This window comes from Camelus dromedarius, chromosome 4 (assembly GCF_036321535.1).
Source record: "Camelus dromedarius isolate mCamDro1 chromosome 4, mCamDro1.pat, whole genome shotgun sequence".
NCBI classification, from domain to species: domain Eukaryota; kingdom Metazoa; phylum Chordata; class Mammalia; order Artiodactyla; family Camelidae; genus Camelus; species Camelus dromedarius.
This window is the reverse complement of record NC_087439.1, coordinates 67,691,513-67,699,388: the sequence shown is the minus strand read 5'-3', so window position 1 is coordinate 67,699,388 and position 7,876 is coordinate 67,691,513.

The following is a 7,876-nucleotide window of genomic DNA, read 5'->3' as shown; positions in this document are numbered from 1 at the left end:
CAAAGCAGTTTCCTGGAGGAGCGAGGGCAGAGGGGTGAGACGGGCTGGACCACGTGACCCAGAGGACACAGAAAAGCCAGGGCAGTGGGCGACCACTGCCCCCGAGCTCTGCCCACTGAGGCCAGGCCCAAAGTGACAAGTTCTCCCCTAAGATCTCCTTTTGCTCTCATGAAAAAAAATTGTTTGTTCAACTTGACATCTATTTTTAAAGCTTTCCCCCACCTCTACTCTACATGTTCAGGTCACAAAGGTCACTCAGTCCACTTTCAAAACCCCTCTATGGTTCCCTGTTTGAGCAGCTGACTCGGGTCCTGAGCACTGGACTGCAAACCTGCCCAAACTTACTTTACAGCAGGAAGGAGTCAGAAAGGACTGAGGGAGGGATGGGGCAGGGGAGGAAAAAGCACTGCCTTCCAGGCAGAGGGGGATGGGAATGTCCAAGTCCAGGCAGCTGGTTCCTCACAGCCCTTCCAACATCGACACGCCTGGGCGTGTGGACAGAGCTGAGCCAGCTGGAGTCATGGGAGGCTCCACGTGGCTAACCTCACATCTCTTTTCTTTCTGCCTGATGGTGTGTGTGTGTGTGTGTGTGTGTGTGAAGGTGTGTGAAAGAGAGGATCCACTCAAAGCTCTGTCAATAAACAACAGGAGCAAAACAAGACATTTCTTTCTAGCCAAGAAGAGAATACACACAGATGTGTGTGTATGTATGAATATATGTATATATATGAATATATATGAAATGGGTATTTGTGTCTTTCAAATTTGTATTTCTTGATTATGTCATGAAGATGTTGAGAGTGGGAAATAAAATAGAGTATTAATATTCACATTTTATTTTCACCCCTCGGAGCTCATTGGGCCCAAGCAGGCCTGGGTCTACTACTTACCGTGGGCTTGTTGTTCATTTCACCATTTATATCTCTGGATTTATTGCAGGTATATTTATTTTCTTTATGAAAATCATAATTTCTACCCACATAATTTCTATGTTTAGCTCTCCCTCAGGTCTCCTTACTCATTCTTTTTTCTAAATATTGAAAAATCTCCTTTTCAGGAAAAAAAAAAGATTAGATCTGTTTATTGAAAAAAAAATCCATTTTCCAAGTGTACAATGAATTAGTGGGAAACAAATTATCTGGAAAAAATAGAATTATTGTATCTAGATTTGCATAACATATCTTCTACTGCAGTTTACTATGAAATATAGACGACATCATTCTAACTGGAAATTTCTCTGTGGAAAACGCTTTCCTGCTCTGAAAGAATTTTAACACATAGCATTTTAGAGGTAAGTTCAAGGGGGCAGGGTATAGCCCAGTGGTAGAGAGCATGCTTAGCATACATGAGGTCCTGGGTTCAATCCCGAGTACCTCTTTTTAAAAAAATTAAATAAATAAAAACTAATTACCCCCCCCCCCAAAAAAAAAAAAACCCACAAAAACAAAACCAAAAAAAATATAGAGGTAAGTTTGAATCACATTGCAGGTCAAAAACAAACATCCACAATTTCATACAATTGAATCTAATACAAGAGGACTGGGAGAAGTGTCATTATTTTTTAATTTCATTATAGTTGTAATAAAAGTTCTGCTCAAATCAGGTATTTAAAAAGGGTGACTTCTACGGCATATGAATTATATCTCAATGTTATGAATTGAATGTTTGAGTCCCCCCCAAAATTCGTGTCAAAACCCTACCCTTCAATGTGGCCTTTAGGAAACTATTAGGATTAGATGCGGTCATGAGGATGAAGTCCTCATGAGTGGGATTAGTGCCCTAATAAGGAGGAGAGAGCTTACACCCCCTCTCAGCTCCCTGCCACACAAAAATACGAGAAGGGAGCCATCACAGCTTGAAAGAACTCAACCATGCTGGTATCCCGATCTCAGGCGTCCAGACCCAGAGAAATGAATTTCTGTGGTTTATAAGCCATCTAGTTTATGGCACTTTGTTACAGCAGCTCAAATGGACTAAGACATGCAACAAAGCCGTCTACAAATACCACTTGAGTCATTTATTCATGACTATTTGCAAAATACTAATCCAATATTTACAGGTGGGAGATCTACTGAGGTTCCATGAAGTTCTATGACTTATCTAACACATCTAGAAAAGGGGAGAGAAACAGGCCACAGTGAGAAGCCCAGACCTTGCTCTGCTTGGCTCAATCCCGTAGTTCACAAGACTTGGCTGTAAAAGGACCCAGTCTATTTCTAGTGTTTGCTGTTCTCTGAGACAGGAGGATAATTAAACCGAGGCCACAGAAGATTGTAGAAAAAGAGCCAGAAACTAAAGTCCATAGTCTCAACTGCTTCTTTCTCCATCGTAAGTTAACCATTAACTTGAGGCCAAACAAGGACTTCGTCTTTTTCTCTGAGGCTCCCCTCTTCTCCTGTGACACACCTGCTTCTCCCCACCCCACCTCCCAGCCCACCGTGGGAAGTGTTGGTGGACAACAGCCTCCCTGTGGAAGTTCAACTCAACCCAAAGGGCCCATGCTGGGAGACAGGAAAAATCAGTATGGCAGCCATGCTCTGAAAGCCTCTCACGTGCTGTTCAGCATGTCACCGGGCAGTGGCCACGCTAGAATGCTTTCCTGGTAGCAGAAGTGCCTGCTAAACCTATAGGAAGCCCTCCGAGAGGCGCTTCTCAAACTGGACTCCCCCACGGATCTGCCTACAACACAGATTTTCATCCTTCAGGTCTGGCGTGAGCTCTGAGAGTCTGGATTTCTAACACGCTCTCAGGAAACGCTGATGCTGCTTGAGCAGGGACCACGCTAAGCAGCAAGTTTCTAAAACAGAGCAGTTCAATACATAACTAATACAAGGATTTGTTTATGAGGTGTCTTATGTTCTTTTTTTTTTCAGACTAAGTGTTTGAAATCTGGTGTGTACTTTACACTTACAGCACATCTGCAGTCCAATGAGCCATGTTTCAAGGGCTCAGCAGCCCCCTGTGACCAGGGGCGGCTGTGCAGGGCAGCCCAGCTCTACGGGCCTCCTCATGCGGCCCTGGAATGCCTAGCCAGGCACTCCACAAGCAGTCAATGCCAAGGGGAACTGTCCTCTTTCTACTCTATTCTTTCCTGGTGGGAGGTTGCTAACAGGTCCTGGAGACTCAGAGAGGGAGCCAAGATATGTCTTGTCTTTTGAGGTCTACTTATCAGGAACAGGGAGGGGTATGATTCCAAGAGAGGAAGGAGGGCATTTGAGGTTGGGATCCTTCTGCCAAGGAACCTAGCAGGCACAGCGGGAAGTTAGGGGCGGCCCAGTGTGGTGGGCAAGAGGCAAGAAAGAGGCCCCAGAGCTCCGAGCTCCTTGCCCGCCCCTGACCCTTCACCACCCATCGCTGACCCGGTGCTGCCCAGTGCAGACTCTTAGGTCATGGCCAAACTCACCAATTCTGTGACTTGAATTTAGTATCAAAATCAAAGAAAGCAATTAAAGAAAGGATAAAATAAAGAGAAAAGAGACAGTGAGACAAGCAGGAGATAAAAGAATCCCTCCTTTAAACAGCCTCTATTTGCTTCCTCACTTCCTCAGAGTTCCCAGGCTACACACAAGGAGGTAACTTTTGGAACTCTTTTTACCCCCTGCCTTAGCCTAGAAACAGGAGAAGGCCTGGCCATATAAAACCAGCTTGAGAAGATCACTCCTGACTCTTCTGCAGAATTTGCTTCTGGAAATCATAGAACTAGAGGACCACTGACAGCAAACTCTCTTCAAGGCAGGAATTCTTTCAGAAACAAGGACGGACAGCCTTTCCTTGAAAACTTGCAGGTAGAGTTCTCTACCTCGATAAGATATCCTTTTCCATTTTTAAGATATATGACAAAATTATTTCTATCAAGTTGAAATTTACCTCCATTTAATGTTCATCCACTCATCCAAGTCCTATTTTCTGGAACTCCACAAAATATATGTCATTCTTAGTCTTTAAATAATTGAAGACAGCTGTTCTGGCATACTTGCCCTAGATCTTGTCCTGCTCAAATCTGCCAACACCTTTACATCAATGAGATCAATATAGATAATATTACAGTTGTTCAGGAAGAGGATTAGTTAAGTAAACTGTAGTCCCTGCATACAATGGAATATTATGCAGCCATTAAAACATGATGGTGGAGATATAGATTTATTGACATTGAAAGATTTTCACCATATGTTAAGTGATTTAAAGGCAGGCTAGAAAACCACATGTATAGTAGGATCCCATTTTTTAAAAATATATAAATATAGCTAAAGAGAGAGGAAAGTCTAGGAGAACACACCCTAAAATGTCCCAGAGATTATTTATGGGTGAAGGCTGCATAGATATTTTCATCTTTTTGCTTAACAGCATTTTCTAATTCTTTTATAAGGACATATGACACTTGTACAATATAGTTAAATATAAATTATAACCAGTCTTCAGAGCAGATAAGGACCAATGCCAAATCATTCATTCACCATTCATTTATTCCTTCAATGAATGAGTGCCTATTATCTGCCAGACGCTGCTCCAGGTGCTGGGATACAGTAATGGACAAGATAGACAGACATCCCTGCACTTCTGCAACTTACATTCCAGTGAAGAAGACAGACATGAAAAAAGAAATAAGAAAACTATATAGTGTATTAATAATGACACATGGTATGGAGAAAAAAATAAAGCAGAGAAAGGGTAGCAAAGGGAGGTTGAAATTTTAGATGCTCCTCAGGGAGGGGGAGGGTATAGCTCAAGTGGTAGAGCTCATGCTTAGCGTGCACAAGGTCCTGGGTTCAATCCCCAGTTCCCCCACCAAAATAAGTAAATAAGCCTAATTACCTCCCCTCCAAACAAACAAACAAAAGAAAACTTCAAAAAAGATCATCGAATTTGACACAACATTGTAAAATGACTATAACTCAATAAAAAAAATGTTAAAAAATAAAATAAAAAATAATAATATTAAAAAAAGATCATCAGGGAAAGCGTCACAGGGAAAGAGAAGGTGCCACTTGAGTAAAGACCAGAAGTAGGTACAGGGACTTGCCATATACAAGTGTCTGTGGAAAGAGAGTCAAGGGAGATTAAGTACAAGGAACCCTGGGGCAGGATCATGTTCCACATTCAAGAACTATGGAGTGGAGGGGGTTGGGCAGGGAAGGAGACAAGGTGAGAGAGGAAACAAAGGCCAGATGAACAGGGCCTCACATCACTCCAAGATGGGCAGCCCATGGAGGTCTCTGAGCAGAGGACTCGCGTGATTTGACTTATATTTTAACAGAATCACTCTGGCTGCTGCGTTGAGAATAGATGGAAGTGGGGCAAGGCGGCCACTGATAGAATCCAAGCAAGAGACGACAGTGGCTTGGACCAGCGTGGGACCCAGTGGAGGTGGTTAATCAGATTAAGCAATTGTTAGTGACCAGAGTATATTTTGAGAGTAGCGTCCTCAGGATTTGCTGATGAGCTAGATATGGGGTATAAAGGAAGAGAAGAGCAAGGATGACACCAAGGTTTGGGCGGGAGCAAGTGCCAGGTGGTATCGATATTGAGATGGGGAACACTGGAGGGATCAGATAGGGTCAGATAGCAGGAGCTCAGCTTTGAATGTTAAATTTGAAAACCTCTCAGACAACCCAAGTGAAGGTCTCAAGAAGCCAAATATTTCTGGAGATAAGAGGAAAGACACTGGATAGAGACATGTTAAAAAAGAAAATTCAATTCAGGAGATTTTAAAGATCTTCCTGGCTTTATGCACTGATTCATGAATCAGGCAGTGTCCAATCTAGCAGATAGAAAGGAGTTCCAAGGAGCTGTACCAAATGAAAAACTATTACAGGCAGAAGGGCGCAAGAACAAGGAAGTTATAGTAGGCAAAAAAAGCAGATGGGTTATTGCAAGGTTACTTTACCGTGGATGGCAGCGCCCTAACAAGCAGATTATCTAACTAGTGCTGATCAAGGGACACCTGCTTGACAGGTTTAAGATTTCATTTTTGGAAAAATCAAAACTTTAAGTTAAATCTCAGTTGGGTGATGTGAACTTAGCATAAGCGACTCCCTTTGGCGCCTGTGGTCCTGTTTTTAACAAGATGTAAATCTAACAGATGGTGCTGAAAGCCATGAGACTGCCAGAGATGACCTGATTGTGGGTGTAGGGAGGAAACCTGCAAGGTCTGAGCCCTGGTGTACCCAATGTTATGAGGACAGGGAGAAGAGGAAGATCCAGAGAGAGACTGAGAAGCAGCCGGGAAGAAGGAAAAAAGACTGAGAGAATCTAACATCCTAAAAGATAAGTGAAAAAAGAGTTTTAAGATGGAGGGAGTGGTCAACGGTGTCAAGGGCTGCTGCTAGGATAAGGGCAGTGAGGGACAAAGGTCACCATGGGGCTTAGCAACACAGAGGCGTAAATGCCCTTGACAAGAACAGGTCTGGTGGAACCGTGCAGGCTGGAGGCCGTGGTGAAAGTCCCAAAGGAGCAAGATCAAGAGAGACCGGGAGGGGAGAAACTGGAGACAATAAGCACACACAACTCCTTCCAGGAGCCGTGCTCTCAAGGGAAGAAGAGAAATGGAATCATAACTAGAGAGGGAAAATTAAGAGAGGGGTATTTGTTTTGTTTTTCCTAAAATGTGAAACATAACAGCATGTTTGTCTGCAAGTGGAAATGATCCAGTAGAAACAATAGGGAAGAGAAGAGACCATCACCGGAGCCGTGTTTCGGGTGCATGAATAGGTATGAGGTCCAAGCACAAGGGGAGAGGGAGGCCCTGGCGAAGAGCACAGACACATCATCCATGGTCCCAAGAGGGAAGGTGGGGGAGATGGGAACACGCATCCACCAGTGAATAGATGTGCTGTAGGAGTCGGTAGGCCTGGTCCTTGATTGCTTTCTTAGTGAAATAGGAAGCAAGGATCTGTCCTCAAGGTAAGGAGGATGAAGCATGAGGTGAGGTTCGAAGAAAGAGGAGAAAGTATGAACTTATCAGCTAGAAGAGGGCGGAGAGTAAAGGGATTACTTGTTCGCTAGGCAGCATTAAAGGTACACTTGAATTCAGTGACCTTGAATCATGTTCGACCTCCTATGTATAATTCACTTTTAAGAATAACTAGGAATCAATCAGTGGAAATACTGTCTTCACTACTAAAATCATGGAACTCTAGACTTTTTGAATCAGAAGATACTTTAAATATTATCATTCAACTTCTTTCATAGAGAGAAAAATAGGAGACCAGGGAAGTTAAGATGTTTGCTAAATAAGGTCCCTAAACAAGTTAGTGGCAGAACTCAGAACTACATGGCGGAGAAGAGAATAAATACTTGAATGGTGTGTCCCCCAAATGCAGACTACACATCAGTATATGAAATTTATAGATTCAACTAAGTGTAACACTGTCTTGCTAGAGATGTGCAATGATGGGTTGGGCTCCCTGAGAAGGAGTGAAGGTAGAAGTCATCTTTTAAATATTGTGAAGGATGGTTCTTGCATTACAGAGTTAGTCTAGACTAACCTTCCAATTTTGACGTTCTACCCTTCAAAAGGAGTGTTCAAGAATACTGTGCACTGTTATTTTCAATAGCCAAGACATGGAAGCAACCTAAATGTCCATCAATAGATGATTGGATAAAGAAGTTGTGTATATGTAGAATGGAATACTCAGCCATAAAAAAGAATAAAATAATGCCATCTGCTGCAACATGGACGGACTCAGAGATTATCATACTAAGTGAATAAAGTCAAAGACAAATATGTGGAATCTAAAAAGAATGACATAAATAAAATTATTTACAAAACAGAAACAGAGTCAAAGACATAGAAAACAAACTTATGGTTACCAAAGGGGAATGGAGGTGGGGAGGGATAAATTAGGAATTTGGGATTTGCAGATATAAACTACTATAT